This window comes from Lissotriton helveticus, chromosome 4_1 (genome assembly GCF_964261635.1).
Source record: "Lissotriton helveticus chromosome 4_1, aLisHel1.1, whole genome shotgun sequence".
Classification (NCBI taxonomy): Eukaryota; Metazoa; Chordata; class Amphibia; order Caudata; family Salamandridae; genus Lissotriton; species Lissotriton helveticus.
In genome coordinates, this window is record NC_136063.1 from 1,718,699,522 (window position 1) to 1,718,721,328 (window position 21,807).

Below are 21,807 nucleotides of genomic sequence, written 5' to 3' on the forward strand. Positions count from 1 at the left end.
ACATATCCCTGGTGATGTATATAAATCAGAACCTAAATGTGGCCTGGTTATGTGACAACCTCTCTAATGCAATAGCAAGGGGGTGGGGAGATCCCGGACACCTGGAGAGGGGCAGAAATAATCCTGATATTTAATAAAGGAGACACTGTCTGTCAAATTATAGGCCCATTAGTCTAGTAGGTCATCTTGCATAAATACTTTCCAGGCAGGTCTTAAATAGATTGCAGGGGTGGATGGAAGATCCGAGGATTTTAACTTCCTCTCAGGTAGGATTTTGTGATAAGGTTAGTACTTTAGATCAGGTTTTTAAATTTGCCCTCCATTATTGGAAATATGTCCTATTGGGCAACAAAAAACTTCATGTGGCTTTGTGGGTTTGTGTGCCGTATTTGATCTGATACCCTGGGAGAGCATATGGAGAGTACTGGCAGGCATGGGAGTTCCAGGTGGGTTAATTAAGCTACTAACTAGGTTGAATGAAAAAGCCGACGAGCAGGTTAGGTGGGGCGATAGAGGTGAGTTGACAGAGCTCATCCCAATCGCCATAGGGGATTGCCAGGGGTGTGTTTTGGCTCCCACCTTGTTCACCCTATATTTAAATGATGTGGTCGGGGAACCGGCAAACTATGTAAATGACTCCCCAACCCATAACGGGGTTAAAGCACCTGCACTTTTGTTTGCTGTTGACTCAATATTAATTTCTAAGTCCCCTGTGGGATTACATAAATTGCTAAATAAGTTCTTGGAGTTCTGTGGCCACAGAAGTTTAGAATTAAGTTCTGCAAAAATCAAATTTACGGTCTTAGAATGTTAGCAAGATCTGTCCATTATAGCGGGGAATGACCATTTAGAAAGGGTTTTCAGCTTCGTTTATTTGGGGGCGACCATGTCAGACAAATTTAGGTGGGCCCACCAAATAAATAAAGGAACTCCGATGATATCAAATAGATCCAATGCCATTTTAAGCTTTCAGAAAAATACATATTCACGTTCTGTCTCTCCGGCCTTGGAAGTCTATCAAGCGAAGGCCCAGAGCGCACCGCTGTATGGTGCTAAAGTTTGGCATTACACTGTTACCTCGAGGCTCACAGTGATGGAATACTCATTTGTCAGAGCTTTGCTCTCGGTCCCCACTCTATTTTTGACACAGGTTTGAAAACAGTATCTTAGCAGCTGCACTTAAAATCATTACTGTTCTGGATTAGTTTCTAAATTATTCCTGAAATAGTCGAATACTGAGATTCTTTTAATGATCTGATGAATTTGGATCATGAGTAACCATAAATTATCCCTGAGACCATAGATCAAACTATTGCTTTGGCAACATTAGTTATCTTTATTTACTAATGGATTTTGAGTCTTTTCTTATATCATTTGTTTTTTGTCTTTCAGATTCCTTTAACCAAAAATCTTTTGAGAAAAAACATATAGATTACATTACCCACATGGCTAACTTAATATTGCAATACTTATACATATTCAGTACAAAACATTAAAAGGAAAAGCAATGTACATTCCTTTTCACATCACAAATAATTGGATACATATTTACATATAGAATGAATTGGTCCTACAGCTTCTTCAAATGTTACAGGAGCCTTTCCTTATTGGGTTGTCTGCTACAATTTTTCTAAAGGTCTACTCTGGATCAGGGACAATTTTTAGTCTCTTTTTAACTTTTAATGCAGTGGTTCCATCTAAATACCCCTCTCTAAGAATGTAAATTAAATCCTTCTGTCCTCTGGTCCTCATAAAAAGTAGTTTAGAAGAATGCCAACGCGTTTCGACCTTCTGTGCTTGACCTCAATTTCTTATATGAAGGTCTTCATCAGGGTGATAAGTTTTATACGTAGGACAGTATACCTATCCCTCCTTCCAATTGTTATCGGGGATATCGAATAGCTTTCAGTCTTATCCTGTTTACGTTTGTCTTTCAATTCTGTTCTTTCCTTTCTGGTTAACTTTGTGACCTTGTAACTGGGCCTGTTGGTCCTGAATGGTCTGTTGTTTTTCATATGTTCCTTGTATGTCTCAATTTAATGGTTTTGTAGTCTTCTCCATATGCTACTGGACTTGGTGGAATTCATCCAGCAAACCGCCTCCAAGACCAGTAGCATATGGAGAAGAATACAAAACCATTAAACTGAGACATATGTTATGCTACATGGCTTTTATCTCCAATCAATGAGTGACCCTTCAAGGAGATACCTATTGCTTCCATATTATATTCCTAAGTGTTAAGCATTCAGTGACTACAGGAAGGAGTCAACCTTACTTCTGGAGGCTTCAATGAAAGAAGACATTGTCACGGTAGAGCCCATCCTTTGGATCAGTGACATCTTAAACATAGCTGGAGTGCATGCATCAAGCTGATCAGCCAAAACAATGATTGGGGAACAGCAGAGGTGCCAAGTGCATTCATATACGCATGCTTAACCCATCTCACTACTTTTAAACCTACCCAAGTTCAGGAGAAGATGCAAATACATGCACCCAGTCACTCAGCAGTAAAAAATATGGGAAAGTTATTAGAGAGACAAAAGATGATCCTGTTTCAAATGGTTCACTCTGTGACAAGTGACAGAATGACTTCCTCCACTGCTCCGTCCATGCCAATAACCTCATCCTCCTCTCAGAGAGGTAAGAGGAGGGTATGCCACGTTTACGACGCAACTTTTACAACGCCGTTCCATTACGACGCGGTCATAACAACGAAAGTTGTTACAACGAATTGCGCTGGGGGGCACTCAAGGATAGTAAATCATTTAATTTACTATCCCAACACATTCCCTACTATCCACGGGGACTGGTGTTGGAATAGTAAATTAAAAAATTTTAATTTGCGCCCCCCCAACGCAAGTCGTTGTAACGACTTGCGTTGTTACAACCGCGTTGTAAAGGAACGCGTTGTAAAAGTGTGGGTCGTAATGACGTACATCCAAGAGGAGATCAGCCCCTACAGCACAACTATTGGGCCGGCAGGGCAGTCTGCCCCAAGCAGAATGAATATACAATGTCTTATTTCCTTTTTTTGTTTTAATGCATTTCAAGCTCTTTCAGTTATATATTCTCTTTTTCTCTTATTACATTGAAGATCACAGTATCTGTGTTTGAGGGTAATGTCAAGAGCAAGCATTATTCCTGAAGAAATTTTTGTAAGGGCTTGAGGGTGATGATGTTAGATTATAATAAATATAGAATGATACACAACATTCTCTACGATGTAGTTTTATTATTTGTATCTCAAACTTCAAATGTAATTTATCATGATATTGTCCTTGATTGGAATGGCATTGCTAGCCTGTTTTTTGTCTCAAGAAAAATGACTTTTCCTCGTCACTACTCTCTTCCAATTTGATTGTCAATAACCTTCGACATAGGCATGCTTTGTCTCCCAGCAATATTATTGGACATAATACAGAAGACTACAATTCCTCAAACCTTATCAAGTTTATCCTCAAGGGCACCACCAGTGCATTTCCGATATCTGGACAATCCCTTTAAATGACCAAAGACATGTTTGATTAGGTTAAATGAAGATATGTGTGCATGGATGTTTAAGGTATCAATCACAATATCAGATTCTTATGGCGGCGTCATCAGAAATGTTTCAGGGGTATATTACATTGTCTTCATAGGATGCTTTGATAGGTGTGAGCATTTCAGATGATGATTTTTAGATCTGGGGGTCGCTAGTTGGCAATAGTATTCACCTTTGTCCAAATAAGGACCCTTACTTCTAAGTCAGGATAAGGGGATTACACTCCCTAATTACCCCTACTCACCCCTTTGGTAGCTTGGCACGAGCAGACAGGCTTATCTCAGAGGCAGTATTTGTGAATATACACAGTAATACAGTGAAAACAGATGGACACTACGCAGGTTTTATAAAAATAAGTATTCTTTATATAGACTTAAACACAAGACCACAAACGTCAAAAATCCACAATACTACACTTAACATTGCTTTAAAGATGATCAAAGTTACTTAGTTCAAGTTGATGATGAATGCGACAAAGTTCTCAACAAAGTACCTAGATGCGTAACGCAAAGTGAACAAGGGCTCGCAAAAGGAGAGATGCGCCGGTTCCATGATCCGGGGAAAATGTTGCGTCGTGCCTCAATGCTTGCGCAGAGTAGGGGATGTGTCGTAATCCTTACCGGTGCGAAGGTGATGCATAGATTCTCGGCCTGCGGACCTGTTGCGGTGCGCAAGATGGCGCCTTGAAGCGATGCGACGATCTGGTTGCGATGCGAGAATATGACGTCCTTGATGCGACGATGCAATGACGCTGCGTAGGCGTCCTGGCAGCCTTGCGACGACTCTTTACTTTGGAGCCATGACAGGCCCTGCGACACACTTCTCCGGTGATGTGATGGCGACTCTCTCGATGGCGTCACGCTTCTCCGGTGATGCGACAGCAGGCAGCTTCGATGAACACATGCTTCCAGGGAGATGCGGTGAAGGCTCGCTTCTCCGGCGATGCGACGATTTCAGCTGCGGCAGCGACGCGCTTCTTCTTGGTGCATCGCGCTTCTAGCTCCCAGCGACACGCAAATGACTGTAGATAGAATTCCCAGCAAGGAAATTTACAGGGTGAGCTGGAGATGAAGTCTTTTGTCCCTGAGACTTCAGCAGGAGGCAAGCACAGTTCAAACCCTTGGAGAACATTCTGAAGATGATGAAAGTCCTTAAAAAAAGTTCCTTCTCCTTTCCTTGGCAATGGAGAAACCACTGCAGGCCAACCCAGCAAACAGCACACAGGCAGAGGGGCAGTACAACTCCTGCAGCTTCCTTGGTTCTTCTCCTTGGCAAAAGGTTTCTTGTTCCAGAAGTGATCTAATTTTCTGCGATCAGGGTCCAAATATTTATACGAAAAATGGGAGTCTAGAGGGAAAAACAAAACTAGGACGCCCTCCACTCAGTAAGTCATCAATCAACAAAGGTCCTAGTTTTCAAGGCAATTCTCGTCTATCAATCTAGAGACAACACTGGTTAAGAACCAATCACCCCAGGACATCTCTTATTATAGAGATTGTCAAATTGTCTCAGTTTATTGCCTCTATAAAAAGCAGCCCGGCTCTGATCTACACATTCAGAACAACACAAAGACTCACAATCACCTTAGAGGACACCAGAAAAAGTGTGGAGAGCAAGATGGCACCTCACGGGCGCACCACCAATGGGACCCCTGGTTGGTACTCACCAGGATGGCCCTGTTCTCATCATTGGTGCCATCAAGCTTTAACGGAAACGTGTCTTAAACCCAAAGTAAAAGGACAGTGAGTGATGCAGTGGACACAACTTATATGTGACAAAAAACTTACAACATTAAACATTTAACATACAAGCTACTGTGCAACCAGGACAAACAACTTTACTCATGTTCCTTTCTTTGTTGCAAACAGTACACACATAAACATTAAAAGGGAGGATGTGAATACTACCCATCGATTCACACCCTACTTACAGCCGACATGTTTCATTGCCTTGGTTTCTATCAGGCAATTTCCTCAGGGCAACACAATTGAATGCCACTGCAAAAGACACTGAGCTTTTGTGTGCCTTCAGTTAGCCTTGCCTCTCATACCAGCCAAGAGGAATATTAAAACAGGAATATAGCCCCCATAGGTGAGCGAGATCCTATCTCCCTTTGGTTCTGTTACAGTGGAGAGTAACCACACTTCCAGCACCCCATCCCCCTTTTTCACTCAAAATCCCAAAAAACAAACACGCTCCGCTGTAGTTTAGGCATCACATCACAGCTGGGTTGCACTCCGCAGCCCAGCTGGGAATCCAATGATGAAGCATGCCACCAACTACGTTGGTGGGTGAGGGTTCTTTAAAAAAAAACGTTTTTTTTTCATTCCTGTGTATGACAGTGTGTCATCCTTATATTTGGATTCCCCCATCGGGTCCTTCCACATTGTTGCTTATTTATTTATTCTAACGGTCACAGCAGGGTACTTTGTTCAACACAAATGAGCTAATGTGGTGTGATGAAGCTAAGGAAACATGAGCTTGAAGTCAACACATTCTTAAATCAAATGGTGCTAGGCAAAATGTTCTAAATAAACGTTAAGCTGTGAGCAAGAGCAAGGAGCACATTTATGAATAATAGCATAGTACAACAAGCATTTACAATGCAATGGTCTCTGCATTATTAAAGGTAGAGCTATTGGCATTGCTCATGACATTTTTTTTCATTTTTAAAAAAAACATAAATAAATGGTATTGTCATTTACAATGGCAATAGGTGAGCATTAGAGAGTAGTAAAGAGTATTCGCGGACACAGAGCCACACACACACACACAGACAGAGCCGCGCACACACACACAGACAGAGCGGCTGTGTTACAGTGAGGTGAGTGGTGGCTGTGTGTCAGATTGGTGAGTGGTGGCTGTGTGACAGTGAGGTGAGTGACTGCTGTGTGACAGTGAGGTGAGTGGCGGCTGTGTGACAGTGAGGTGAGTGGCGGCTGGGTGACAGTGAGGTGAGTGGCGGCGTGGCGGCTGTGTGACAGTGAGGTGAGTGGCGGCTGTGTGACAGTGAGGTGAGTGGCGGCTGGGTGACAGTGAGGTGAGTGGCGGCTGGGTAACAGTGAGGCGAGTGGCGGCTGGGTGACAGTGAGGTGAGTGGCGGCTGTGTGTCAGATTGGTGAGTGGCGGCTGTGTGTCAGATTGGTAAGTGGCGGCTGTGTGCCAGATTGGTGAGTGGCGGCTGTGTGACAGTGAGGTGAGTGGCAGCTGTGTGACAGTGAGGTGAGTGGCGGCTGTGTGACAGTGAGGTGAGTGGCGGCTGTGTGTCAGATTGGTGAGTGGCGGCTGTGTGTCAGTGAGGTGAGTGGCTGCTGTGTGACAGTGAGGTGAGTGTGGCTGTGTGACAGTGAGGTGAGTGGCGGCTGTGTGACAGTGAGGTGAGTTGCGGCTGTGTGACAGTGTGGTGAGTGGCGGTTGTGTGACAGTGAGGTGAGTGGCTGCTGTGTGACAGTGAGGTGAGTGGCGGCTGTGTGTCAGATTGGTGAGTGGCGGCTGTGTGACAGTGTGGTGAGTGGCGGCTGTGTGACAGTGAGGTGAGTGGCCGCTGTGTGACAGTGAGGTGAGTGGCTGCTGTGTGACAGTGAGGTGAGTGGCCGCTGTGTGACAGTGAGGTGAGTGGCCGCTGTGTGACAGTGAGGTGAGTGGCCGCTGTGTGACAGTGAGGTGAGTGGCGGCTGTGTCAGATTGGTGAGTGGTGACTGTGTGTCAGATAGGTATTCCGCATCCAGGGGTACAGCTTGCTGTGCGAACGCTGCGTGCCAGGGTCGGAGGCATAGACTGAGGCCGTGTAGTGGGAGGCCATGTGGGGGGGGTCAGGGAAGAGCCGCCGGCTGTGGGGGGTGAAGGGGCCGTCTGAGGGCAGAGCTGGGGTGTGGGGGGAGAGCAGTTGCTCCGGAAAGCGTGAAGGGGGACCCCGGGGCAGAGGAGCTGAAAGAGTCTGAACGGGGCAGAGATACGGGGCTGAGCGAGAGGGGGAGTCTGAGGGCAGGACTGAAGGAGGGAGGAGCCGCCTGGGACAGACGGAAGGGGCCCGGGGCAAGAAGGAGGGTGCACTGACAAAATCGGTTAGAGCAGCATCTGGAAATGTGACACATTATCACCAGAATGTTGCACAGCAAATAGTTCAGTATTGAAAACAAGGTAATAAATTACAGCTTTATTTGGGGTGTTCTGTGTGGATATCTCTATGGGCGTTGACTCACAGGGCATCAGTGCTTACACAATCAGCCAGCAAAGTTTCAATCTCACTTGCTCTAATGAACGAACATCTCCACAAACTGAATACAACTCATGTGTGTACCGGCAGCTCCTCCTTTGGCTAACTTCACTGTGGCTTTTACTTGTTTCTAAAAGTACACATCCACACAAAGTAGTTCCCTTTATGAGGATGAACGAGTAGTTTTGTAGCGTATTTAGGATTTGGGGGGAGGGTAATCTTTTTCAAAAGCGTAATCCAGGAGAGGGGTGATGTTAGCTTGAGCTATCTCTTCTACATGAGTAAAGTGGCTCCCTAATTACTTATACACAATGTGCTGAGCCGGAACACATTTTCACCCTCCAGGATCTGTATCCCTCCGCAGCGCACCGAGGGTAAAGTCTCATCATGGACCAAATAACCTACAGCCCAATCAGATGTTCCAGGTTAGGCGGTTCGATCGTAATTGTGAATATTAGTGGGAAGAGAGGTTCGATCGTAATTGTGAATATTAGTGGGAAGAGAGGGCATGTCTGTCTCACTCACCCTCGCCAGGGTAAAAGGGGACGATAATATCCCTCCCAACACAACCTGGGCGAGCGTCCGGTGGAAAGCGTGCAGACTCACGCTACGAAAGCCCCTGTATTCCAGCAGAACGAAAGAGTATTCCCATGATGTAATGATCTGCTGACTTTTGGACAAGTGGTCATGCAGGATACTGGCCGTTTTAAGGATCATTAACTAATACAGACGGATCCACAGTTCGAATGTGCATCTTTAATCTGATTAACCGTAAGCGTTTCTTCAGTACGACACTCAAATGACAGTCGCTGAGCCATGCAACATGCAATAAAGTCATTTTTTCTTCAACAAGTCTCCAGGTGGCGCTTGAAATGAGTGTCTGTGGGACAGATGTTTTTATAACGATAAAAAATCAAAAAATGCAGAGAATGCAATTCTTCCTCTATCTGGCCACGAAGCGTCCCTCGAGGAAACCAGGCCCTCCCCCCCCAGCCAGCACGAAACCCGCCCCTGAGGCCCAACCCCCTGTTCCACACCCTCGAAGGAACAACCAGCTCCTCTACTAAGCCTGCTCTGCAAAAGACAGACCAGCGCATAACGGACGGACCCCCGGTCCTCAAAATTCCCAGGCCCACCCCCCACATCCCAGCACCGTGTAAGCGCCCCCACAGGACCCGGTCTCCCCGCCCAAAGCCCGCAACCCATCCCCCGCACAGAAAGGCAGCCCCGACATCGAGAAAACATGGAAGGACCCCGGAAAAGGGAGGAGGGGGAGGTAATCACTCACCACGCGGAAAAACAGCGTCCGGGGGCACTGGAGGAGATACTGCTGCTGTAGCTGCCATGGCCGCCGAGCTCCATCTCTGCCTGCTGCTGCGTCTGTCAGGGCGAGTCACCTCCGTCACAGCGCATCGCACGGCAGCCGCCACCCAGGGAAGTAGGGACCGGCCTGTAATCCGGTGGCACGAACAACGGCACAAACAGGGGTGCAGGAGCACTAAAAACGGCACAAACGGGAGCAGAGGCAGAGGCTCACCTTCACTGGGGAGAAAAGAAAAATGGCGGCCGCAGGCTTCCGAATTTTTCGGAATCGGGGGTGTGGTTTTGCTGTTTTGAGTGACGCATGACGTCACTGTCTAAAGAACAGCAAAACTTACGCCTCCGAATCCGAAAAAGACGGGGCTAAATCGGAGTGACTCATCTCTCCTCCAATGGCTGGCCTCCGTTTAGGAAGCCAGCCAATGGAGGAGAGACGAAAAGAGAGGCGGGATAAAGCAGCCACTCTAAGTAACAATAATTCTCCGGACTTCCGGTCTTGGCCTACGGCCAATCCTACAGTCCCTCGACCTAAAAAGGTTTCTTAGCGTTAATTCATATACATTTAGGTAAGAAAGGTTTCTCTATGTGATATTAATTGCTGAATTAGTTTACAACATTAATAATGCATTTTAAAAGAATTATTACACAATATTAAACAAGCAAATTTTTCTATGTGTCATTTTCTACCTGAAAACATTTCAGCAGCAGTTTAAATGAACTTTAGGTGCAATTCTAATATGGGTTGTAAGTTAAAATTAGATTTTTAACGTTATTTCCCACAGCATCAGTTCAAACAATGGGGGTAATCATGCAAAAAGAGGCATTTTTTTAGTGTCTATATCAAGTCTGAAGCTTATCAAAATCTGTGCCACTCTAAGGTTTAGGTTATTCCAGCTTGTTCTTGGCATTCTGGTCCTTCTCTGGTATTGTAGTGCCCTTGCTTGCCTGATTCCTGCTGATGGAGCCATAAAGCAGCTCAGGGACAAGGCTTGCGTTATGACGTGACCAAGAATGGGAGAGTCCAAAGTGGAGTCCTGGACTTTTTGGGTTGCTTAGTAGGTCCATGTCATTCCCTCACGTGAATATGGCTATCGTTTTATGTATGACACTTTTGAGTATTTATAGGAGTGCATCATTGTTGTGTATGTGCTGTTCACCCTGCATGTGTTGACCTTCTGTATGGCTAAATTGCAAATGAACTATGTGTTGTTTGGTGTTGCTTCCTGGCGTGTTTATTGGCGTTTTTTGCTGTGTTAGGCCATTATGTCGAATTAACGCCTATTTTGGATTGAAGGGATTTTGCAGGCTAAATTGTACTACTTTTTCATGACCGTGCAAACTTGTGAGAATCTTTTCTTATTTTGCGCACAGTATTTATTGGAAGGTATAAATACCATTATTGGTAAGTTAGTATTTGAGAATTATTGCCTGGAGTGAACATTGCTATAAATTACCCACATGCTTATTATCACTTGCTGCAATTTCAATACCAGTAATAGCCAATATTTATCACGTGCTTCATTTTTCGCTATCAACCTGCTTTTTTCAGCTATAACGGGTGAAATAGGGATTGCAAGCGATATTAAACAAGACACGAGGCATTGCGGGTTCGGTTTGATTCGTAAGTACGGCCTTTGCCTTTAAATCAGAACCTCACTACAGTTTAGTTTTATAGAGCTTTAAAGTACAATTTAGATAACCATTTATCAGTTTGTTGAATGTATTTTGTTATCTATGTTTATTATAGGTTGTGAACATTTATTTACAACCTGACCGTGTTTGAACGGGGTCTTCCTTTGTTAAACTCAGCATAGCAATAATATTCAGGGGCATATTCATCAAACTTTCCTGTGCTTCTGCAAGGGGAAGTACAGGAATGCACCGTATTTAACATTATAAGCACATTTCTGTCCTTTCCGTGCACTGGCGCACAATTTGTTGCCTGCACTGCAGACAGGATTCTTTTTGCACAGGAAGGGATGCCTCCCTTCATAAAAACAATCCTCTGAGGGATTTTCCTCTTTCAGTGCATGCTACATTCTGCAGCACACATAGGAAGAGGAAAAAAACGAAAAAAAATAAAGATATTTCTCCTCATTATGCCTCACCTTTGTTAGGCGTAGCATTTTTATGCATTCTCAGTTCAACAAGTAATGGTAAATCTAGGAATGTGCCAAAACCCATGGGTGGATGTGTGGAAACACCCAGGCGCCACCCACGAAATGCCAAAATGGGGCAGAGAAAAACAATGCAATGATTTGCGCTGCATTGCATTAATCTAGATTTATCAAGCCATGCAGGGCCACGCAAGGCGGCCGTAACTTGCCTTGATAAATCTAACTTTAGTGTTGTATCACCTTTGTTGCCCATTGCTTGGTGCAAAGGTGCCACAACAATGTGATAAATTTGACACACGGAGAGCAATACCATTTCGCCTGCTTCGGATGTTGCTTCTTTACACACTAAATTGAATGACTTAAGAATTTAAATATGGCTAACTGATGATAAACACACTAACTCAATGAGAAAATTGCACAAATTACATATTAAGCAATCCATTTTATGCGCTTCTGAATATGAAAAAAAATTCAATGTTGATTAACAGTTTTGCTGAAATGATTTTGCCATGGTTGCCACCCCATAAATTAAAAAGCTTCTTTTCTAGGGATTTGTATTCATGCCTCGTTATAGTGTCATTGTTTATGCCTGGCATGCGCTGGTGCCGATTTATACAGTATGTATTCAGAGTGGCCTCTGTCAACCACAATATTGTTTTGCTTTCAAGTATGCATTCTTTCTTGTCATATTAAATTCATTCCGCCAATCGGATGAAAGAGCCCTGTCCTTCTGGGATGACAGTGCGTTCCACGCGAAGCTGTCAATTCAGCAACTCACTCCTTGCCTTAAACTGCAAAATAAGCTTGGACTCCTGAGCTAATTACTACAACCGAAAATTGACGCTACAGGAAAAGCTTCTTCATTGAAATGTCTTTGATAACAAAAACATTTTCTATTTTGTTTCCGAATCAGCTGGTTTTTAATGAGAGTTTATTTCCTCTTTCCAAACCTCTGTTTTTTATTAGCTGCCCCATTCACCGTCTACTTTGAGTTAATCTCAGACAGCACAAAAGCCACACTGGAACTCATTCACAAAAGGACAAACTGTTTCCAAATGTCTTTACACCAGCTGCTAATGAAAAACCTACATACGTAAAATGCACCATATATTAAACGGAAAACTATGTTTTTAGAAATACTTTCCACAGTACATATCAGGAATTTAAAGGAATAAAAAGCATTCCATTCACAAAATAAAACAAAGTGCAACCAGTCACGAAGAAACCAGGCGCCCTACTCGCAGGAAATTTAGCTCCCAGGAAGGACTATAAAAATACAAACACTTGTCAGTTCCACTCCGTACAAGCAACCAGTCTGAAAGCAATAACAAGTCCCTCCAACAGGATACAGATAGTCACCAATCAAGATGCAACCGCAAGACTTCCAACAGGAAACAGGGAGTGAGACTGTAGAATTGAAGATATATACTCCAATAATAGGTTATTCCTTAGAAGAGCAGGTACAAAGCCTGACAGGTAGCCAGTCACGAACAACTGAACACACAAGAATGCATCTTACAGAACTGTATTCTATGGAATGTAGAACACATGAAATTAAAGGTACATTACCCAACACAACACATCCCCCTCAGAACACAATGAAAAAAACCAACAGTAGCAACAACAAGCGTCATCCCCCCCTTAACACAAAAAAAATAAATAAATAAATAAATAAAAACATTTCTACAATGGAAAACTCTCAGAAATATAATCAGCCAACCAAACAGGAGGTCTTTTTTCACGCTTGGAATTCCTGGAATTATTCGACCCATCTGGAGTGGCAGCACCAGAAACGCTAGGCACAGTAATGCAGGGATCATCAGAAACAATTTCCTGATTACTAGCATTAGCATTAGATGACACTGAAGAACCAGTGCACAACAAATCATCCAAATCAAACAAATCAGAAGAACTGCTATAGGTTTCAGGAGGTGCAGAACATTTAGCAATCCTTTTAAGGATCCACACACGTCCATCAGTAAGACGCACCAAATTATTCATAGTTTCCACAACCTGCATGGGCTCATAAAAATGACTATCCTCCTTAGGAGACTTACTAGGCTTCTTAACTTTCACCCATTGTCCAACGTCAATGTGAACATCCTTAACACTATGCTTGGAATCATACCACACTTTGCTCTTGAGATGGGAAGCATGACTCTTTTCTTTAACTCCATTCTCAGATCAGTTAACTACATTAGATTTGAACAACCATCCTGGCGTAAATTTGGTACGTGGATTTCTACCACGCATAAGAACAAACGGGGGGTTACCAGTGGCTTCACAAATTGAAGTTCTGTAAGCCCAAACCATTTTCAATACCTGAGTATCCCAATCAACGTTTCTGGCAGACATTTGGATAGTATTCTTGATAACACGGTTAAAGCGCTCAACCATGCCGTTGCTGTTTGGATTATACAAAGAGGTGGTTTTATGTTTAATACCCAACCTTTTAAAATACTCTTTGGCTTTGGTGGACATAAATTGAACGCCATTATCGCTCAATAAAATGGACGGAATACCTTCCAAGGTAAAGGACTTATCTAAAAATCGCAGAACAGTATCAGTGTCTGCTCTATTTACAATTTTCACAAAAGGCCATCTAGAAAATAAATCCAATAACACTAAAACATATTTCTGATCATTGCCTATTGGACCCATAATATCAATTACGGTGTGCTCCCAAGGCGAATTAGGTCCTTCCATTGTACCCATAGGAGGTTTGAGTGTCACTAAAGATTTATCAGCAGCTTGACAAGACTTACAATTTCTCACATAAGCATCAATATCAGCATCCATGCCGGGCCACCAAAATGAGGTTTTAACAGTGCGTTTGGAGCGGACAATGCCAAAATGACCTTCGTGACATAAGGCAATAATGGGCACACGTAATGTTTTAGGAGGTATGACCCTCTCGCCACGCCAGATATTACCACCACGCACACTCAAATCAAACCTGACCTTCCAAAAGGGTTTCAATGGATGCTGACTCTCTACTTTTCTCGGCCAAGACTTGGCGAGATGCGATTTCACTAGCGATTTCACTATTCGTCATCCTTAAAATATTCTTCATCCCATTTCTCCTTCATAATCCCAGCACCCTCCAAGTCCTGAACGTAAACAACCTGGAAAGAATTCCACAGATCATCCTCACACTTTTCAAGCTGCTTAGGCATCCTGGAAAGGAAATCAGCAATGCAATTCTGTTTACCAGGTAAATACTCCATTTTGTAACAAAAATCTTGCAACCTGATAGCGAGTCTGGCCACCGTCGCTGAAGTGTTTATAGTTCCCTCAGTTGTCAACACCCTGAGTAACGGCTTGTGATCACAGCACAAGATAAATTGAGTACCCCAAATACAAGCCCGGAAATGATTCACCACCCAAACACAAGCCAAAGTCTCCTTTTCAATGGTTGAGTACTTTTCCTCAGTGGGCGACAAAGACCTGGAAGCATATGCAACAATGTGTTCTCTACCATTTACACCAATCTGGGATAACACAGAGCCCAACCCTTTGGCACTGGCGTCAGTGGTGATAATGGACTGTGACTCGGGGTTGAAACTCTTCAAAGATGCGACTTCCGTGATGCAACTTTTTATATCCTCAAAATCTCGTTCACACTCTGGTGACCAAAGAAACTTGGACTTGTTCTTTTAAAGCTGCCTGATGTTATACGTCCTGGCTGCGAAATTGGGAATTTATTTTGAACAAAACTCAGCCAACCCTATGAATGGCCTAACATCATCCTTCCCTTTCGGAGGAGGAGCACACTTAATGGCGTCAATAAGATTAGGCTCAGGTCTGATACCATCGCAATTAATAACATGACCTAAATAGGTAACATGATCACTGGCAAATGTACACTTTGAAAATTCAACCATCAAACCTTTAGCTTCCAAAATACTCAAAACCTTATCCAGCGTTTTATCATGCTCAGCTTTTTGTTTCCCAAAAATAAGGATATCATCCTGAAAAAACTTGGTATTCCTGACAGTGGAGAACAACCTGTGCATCAAACGCTGAAAAACAGCCGCCGCAGATGGAAGGCCGAAGGGCATCCTTTTAAATTGAAAACAGCCCTGCGGTGTTCTGAAAGCAGTGTACTGCTTGCTATCCTTAAACAGTGGGATCTGGTGGTAGGCAGCCGATAAATCAATTGTAGAGAACCATCTAGCGCCATCAAGCAGAGCCAACATCTCGTTAATCTTCGGCAAAGGAAACTGATCGACCACAATATTGTCATTTAAATGGCGAAGATCCACACATAATCTCAATTTCCCATTGGTACGTTTCACTACCAATAAAGGAGAAACCCAAGCTGACGATTCAATAGGTTCGATAATGTCAGAGGAGACCAACCTATCAAGCTCAGAAGCTACGTCCCCCTTAAAGCAATGGGCACACTTCTGAATTTATGTATTTTGGGAACGGCATTCTCTTTTAAAATTATCCTATGCTCAAAATCCTTCAATTTGCCAATTTTCTTTTGGAAAACAGACGGAAACCTCTTGTTAGACGGCGACCTGGAGGGTCGGCCGAGCACAAGGGAGAGGCCTCCGGTGAGGACCGTCTCTAGCGATCGCACAGACAGGTAACTTCCCCCCCACAGATGGACACCACACAAAGCTCAGGATAACACCTTTTATAGGCAATTCTTGTAATAGAGTGGTACGATACAAGGCGGTCAGGACACGATGATCCTCTCAATTCTAGTCTCTAGGAAAAGGAAGGGGGTAGCGGGACAGTCTTAGTACCCACGGGTACGGAGGTGTAACTGGGATAGCTCACAATCCTCGAGCTCGGTGTTCGGACGGGTCAGACCGCGGCAGCGCCGGCAGGTCCCGAAGAGGTCGTAGGTGGCAACGGGCCGCGGCAGCGCCAGCAGGTCCCCACGAGGATGAAGGTTACAACGGGCCGCGGCAGCGCCAGCAGGTCCCACGAGAATGCAGGTTGCAACGGGCCGCGGCAGCGCCAGCAGGTCCCACGAGGATGAAGGTTGCAGAGGGCCGCGGCAGCGCCAGCAGGTCCCACGAGGATGAAGGGTGCAGAGGGCCGCGGCAGCGCCAGCAGGTCCCACGAGGATGAAGGGTGCAGAGGGCCGCGGCAGCGCCAGCAGGTCCCACGAGGATGAAGGGTGCAGAGGGCCGCGGCAGCGCCAGCAGGCAGGACAATAGTTCACAGGGCAGGGCTGTGGCAGCGCCAGCAGTCCGTCAAGGATGAGTTCGTCGCGGTGTCTCTCGACTCCAGGATACAACTGCCTTCCTGTCCTGGGGCTGCCTCAGTTATAGGTCTGGCGCCCTTTGATGTCCGGACCCTCGCTCTTGGAGGTCGGGAGGTCTGGGATGAGGGAGTCCAGACACCCAGCAGGGGGGTGGAGCCAGCGCCCGAGGAGGCTGGGGGTGCTCGGCACCTGGCGGGGGAGAGCCATCGACACTTCTTACTCCCATTGACCTGCCAAGTGGTCCGTTCACCTCCTGGGTGGATGGTGGTGCCGGGATGTCGGGGCCTGGCCAGGCCCAGGGTCGGGGTCGGACTGAGGCCGCGCGGCCGCGTGGTGCCGTGTCCAAGATGGCGGCTGGGCCGGGCAATGGTGCTGACGGTGGCCCGGGCCCGTGACAAAGGGACATCCGGGAGCAGGCGTCCCATGGGGGACGGGTTGCGGGTTTGTTCTGTGGGTAGTACCTGGAAGGCCGGGACCCGGGCCCTGTCCTGCGGGGAGGGAGCGAGCTCTTCATGGGGCCTGTCCAACATGCGTCCCCCCCAGCTGAAGGCGGGGAGAGTCACCCATCTTCTTGGGGACTTTCCTCGTCGAGGCGGAACAAGCGGGACAGGCCGTCCGCGTTGGCGTGGTCTTGACCAGGGCGATGCTCCACAGTGAAGTCCATCCCCTGCAGGGAGATGGACCAGCGCAATAGTTTGGGGTTCTCCCCCTGCATCTGCATGAGCCATTGCAGGGGCCGATGATCTGTCTGTACCCGGAAATGGGTTCCGAAGAGGTACGGCCGGAGCTTCTTGAGGGCCCATACCACTGCGAAGGCCTCTCGCTCAATGGTGCTCCAGCGCTGTTCTCGGGGCAGTAGGCGTCTGCTGATGAAGGCCACTGGTTGGTCCACTCCCTCGGGGTTCAGTTGGGAGAGGACGGCCCCAATACCATGGTCGGAGGCATCGGTCTGCACGATGAACTCGCGGCTGTAGTCGGGGGCCTGGAGCACAGGAGCGGTGCACATGGCGGCCTTCAGCGTCTCGAAGGCTGCTTGACAGTCGGGAGTCCAGTTGACTCTTTTTGGGTGGTTCTTAGACGTGAGTTCCGTGAGGGGCCCCACAATGCTGCCATAGTCCCTTACAAACCGCCGGTAGTATCCGGTGAGCCCCAGGAAGGCTCGGACCTCGGTTTGTGTCTCGGGGGGTTGCCAGGACTGAATGGCAGCTACCTTGAGTTGGAGGGGGGCCACCAGACCGCTCCCCACTTGGTGTCCGAGGTAGGTCACGGACCCCTGGCCGATTTGGCACTTGCTGGCCTTTATGGTGAGGCCGGCCTGTTGGAGGGCCTGCAGGACCTCTCTGAGGTGGTGGAGGTGGTCCGTCCAGTGGCGGCTGTATACCGCGATGTCGTCCAGGTAGGCGGCGCTGAATTCTTCGAGGCCCGCCAATACCTGGTTCACCAGTCTTTGAAAAGTGGCTGGAGCGTTCTTCATGCCGAAGGGCATCACTCGGAAATGGTAGTGCCCATCCGGGGTGGAGAAAGCGGAACGTTCTTGGGCTCTGGGGGTGAGGCCGATCTGCCAGTAGCCCGCTGTCAGGTCGAAGATGCTTAGGTAGCGGGCTGCCCCCATGCGGTCGACTAGTTCATCTGCTCGGGGGATAGGGTGAGCGTCGGTTCGGGTGACCGCGTTCAGACCCCGATAGTCAATGCAGAACCGGAGTTTAGGGGTGGTACCCGGGGCCGCGGCCTTGGGGACCAGGACGACCGGGCTGGCCCAGAGACTGTCCGAAGGTTCGATGACTCCGAGGGCGAGCATCTTGGAGACTTCTTCTTGGATGCATGTACGTACCCGATCCGGTACTCGGTACGCCCGGTGTCGGACAGGAGGACTGTCCCCCGTGTCCACGTCGTGCAGGCACCAGGAGGTGACTCCGGGTGCGAGGAAGAACAGGTTTGCGAACGGCAGCAGGAGGGCCCGGCAATCTTGACGCTGCTCTGGGGTCAGGGCCTCGGAGAGTCGGACCCCGTCCACCGAACCATCTCTTTCCCGGGTCCTCAGTAGGTCAGGGAGGGGCTCGGAGTCTCCTTCTGTGCCACTGTCGGTAGCCATCAGCAGGCTGAGCTCTGAGCGCACAAAGTGGGGTTTGAGTCTGTTGGCGTGGAGGACCCGGAGGGGGTTCCGGGGGGACTCCAGGTCGATGAGATAGGTGACGGGACTCCTGCGCTCGATCACCTTGAAGGGCCCCGTCCATTTGTCCTGCAAGGCACACGATTCGATGGGGGACATCACCCATACCTGCTGACCCGGTTCAAACTCGATGGAGGAGGCATGTTGGTCGTACCACTTCTTCATGTCCTCTTGACTGGCCTCCAGATTGGCTTTAGCGATCTCCCTGAATTTCCGGGTCTGATTGCGGAGGGTCAGGAGGTATTTGTAGACGTCCGGAGGGGTCTTTAGGGGGGCCATTTCCCATTCCTCCTTCACTAGGCTGAGAGGCCCGCGAACGGGGTGTCCGTACAGGAGTTTGAAGGGGCTGAAGCCGAGGGACTTCTGGGGGACTTCTCGGTAGGCGAAGAGGAGGCACGGTAGTAGCACGTCCCACTGGCGGCGTAGGGGTTCTTCCAGCCCCATGATCATCCCCTTGAGGGTGCGGTTGAACCGCTCGACCAGTCCGTTCCCCTGGGGGTGATAGGGTGTTGTGAATCGGTAAGTGACTCCGCACTGCTGCCAGAGGGATTTCATATACTTTGAAATAAAGTTCGTACCCCTGTCGCTGATGACTTCCCGGGGGAAGCCCACTCGAGAGAAGATCCCCATTAAGGCTCGACCCACTACTGGGGCTGTTATAGTACGAAGGGGGACCGCCTCCGGATAGCGGGTAGCGTGGTCCACCAGGACCAGGATGAAGCGATGGCCCTGTGCTGTTCGGGGGTCCAGGGGCCCCACAATGTCTATTCCCACCCTTTCGAACGGGGTGGTCACCACGGGAAATGGTTGTAGGGGTGCCTTGAGTTTGCGGCCGCTCTTCCCGCTGGCCTGGCAGGTCGGGCAGGACCGGCAATGGTTGGAGACGTCATTTCTCATTTTGGGCCAAAAAAAGTGAGTCACCAGGCGGTGGTAGGTCTTGTCTTGGCCCAGGTGCCCGGCCAGGGGGACATCATGGGCCAGGTTCAACAGGAAGTCTCTGAAGTGGAGGGGCACCACCAGCACTCGCCCGGCCCCCAGTTCTGCGATTTTCTGCTCGCTGTACAAGAGATCATTGTCCCAATAAACCCAGTGGGCCCCGGTGGTGTCTCCTTGGCTCTGGGCGAGCGCTTGCTGTCGCAATCCCTCGAGGGAGGGGCAGGTCTTTTGCTCCTGCCGGAATTGTTCCTGGGTGGGCCCCCCTTCTTGACGCCACTGAGCCAGGTCGGGAAGCTCGGGGGGCTGTGTGGACCCCTCTGTGGTGGGGTCCGGGTGGTCGGTCTGGAGGAAGTCTTCTTCTGGAGCGATCGAGGGCGGAGGTGCTGCCCCTTCTTGTTCTTCTGGTCTAGGGATGGTGCGGGTGGCCATGGACCGGGTGGTCACGCACGCCCAGTCCGGGAGGCCCAACATCCCCAGATGCTCTCTTCTTTCCACAGCGGCCCACGGGGAGCTCTCGAGATCGTTCCCCAGGAGGCAGTCCACGGGGGCATCGTCGCGGACAGTTACTTTCAGCATGCCGGACACTCCTCCCCATTCGAAGGGGACGCAGGCCATCCGACACAGGCTCTCCGAGTTATCTGCCGATCGGACGGGGCAAAGTACGTTTGGTAGGATTTGTTCTGGGGTCACCAGGTGACAACGGACGGCCGTCACACTGGCCCCGGTGTCACGCAGGGCCTCGGCCTTGCGCCCATTGATGCTCACCCATTGGCTGTACTTCCGAGTGTTGGCGGGCAGGGGAGTCCGCGGGACCATGTCTCTTCCTCCCAGGCAGGCCAGGGTCATGGCGGCGGGTTCCCACTCGAACTGCTCCGACTCATAGGTCTCAGTGTCTTCGGGGACTTGTTCTTCTCCCAGGGCGGCGGCCGCCACCTGGCGGGGCCCGGGGACCTGGTTCTTCGGGCAGGTCGGGTCACTGGCATAGTGGCCGACTCGCTGGCATCGATGGCACGTCACGTTGGCTCGGAACCCCGGGCGCATCGGGGGGTTTCCCCGGCCGGCTGGAGCCGGGGTGGCGTTAGCGGGTGCGGCCGGGACGGCGTCTCTGCCCCGGCCCGGGCCTCCTCCTCCTCCTCGGGGACGATGGTGACCTTGGTTGGTTCTGTTCTGCTCATTCGGCCCACTCCGGGCCACTCGGGTGCTCTCCCACCGGTCAGCCTCGGTGGCGAGCTGCCGGGGTTCAGTCAATTTACTGTCGAGGAGGTGCTGCCTGAGCTCGACGAAGCAGTTGTTGGAGAGGTGCTCCCACACAATGAGATTGAAGAGTTGTTCGTAAGTGGTTACGTTGTTACCCTTGATCCACCCCTCGAAGGCTCGGCTGAAATAGTTCACGTATTCCAGCCACGTTGTACCTGGGATCCGGGTGCAGTTGCGGAACCTCTGGCGGTACATTTCGGGTGTAAGCCCATATCGACTGAGGAGGGCGGCCTTCATATGGTCATAGGACGTCATTTGATGGTCCGGAAGCTGCAGCAGGGCATCACGACCCTCGTTGACGAATCTCGCCCATAGACCGGCTCCCCAGTCACTTCGAGCGACTCGGTGGGCGGTCATGGCAATCTCGTAGGCCTTGAACCACTGCTGTATGTCGTCGTTCCGGTGATATTCTCGGACAACATCCTTGGGGATGTGGACCTTCTGCTCGGTAGGACCTGGGGAGTGCGGTTGCCCGGGCACCCCTAGGTTTTTGTTCAGTTTGCGTATTTCTATCTCCGCTAGTTTGCACTCGTGCTCGTAGGCCAGTCTTTTTTCTTCGAGATCCCTCTGTCTCTGTTTTTCCTCTCGCTCTTCTCTGAGCCGTAAGTGTTCTAAGTTTATTTTTTGTTCCGCCAGCTTCAATTCTCCGTCTAATCTGAGTCGTGCCAAGTCTAACTCGTGTAATCTATTTTTTTCCCGCTCTTGGATCTCTTCACGGGAAGGGCCTGTTCTCCGTTCTTCCGTCAGGGTGGTGTTGACTTCCGGGGCTGCGGGGTCCCGGGGGGTTGCGGTATTTGTCTCTGTCCAGGCCTCTAGAGCGTTTTTGAAGTCTTCTTTTGTGCTTAGCCCGGTGGTAGCAATGCCTAAGTCCATGCAAAATTGTTTTAGCTCTCGGTGGTTGTATTCTTCCAGCCTTTCCATCTGGAACTTCTCCGCCGATCCGCTCTCTTTGGTCGTCATTGTGGTTTTAGTCGTAGGGTGAGTTACTGTCTGTACGGAACGCGTTGGTTCGGATCCCGCCGCTGC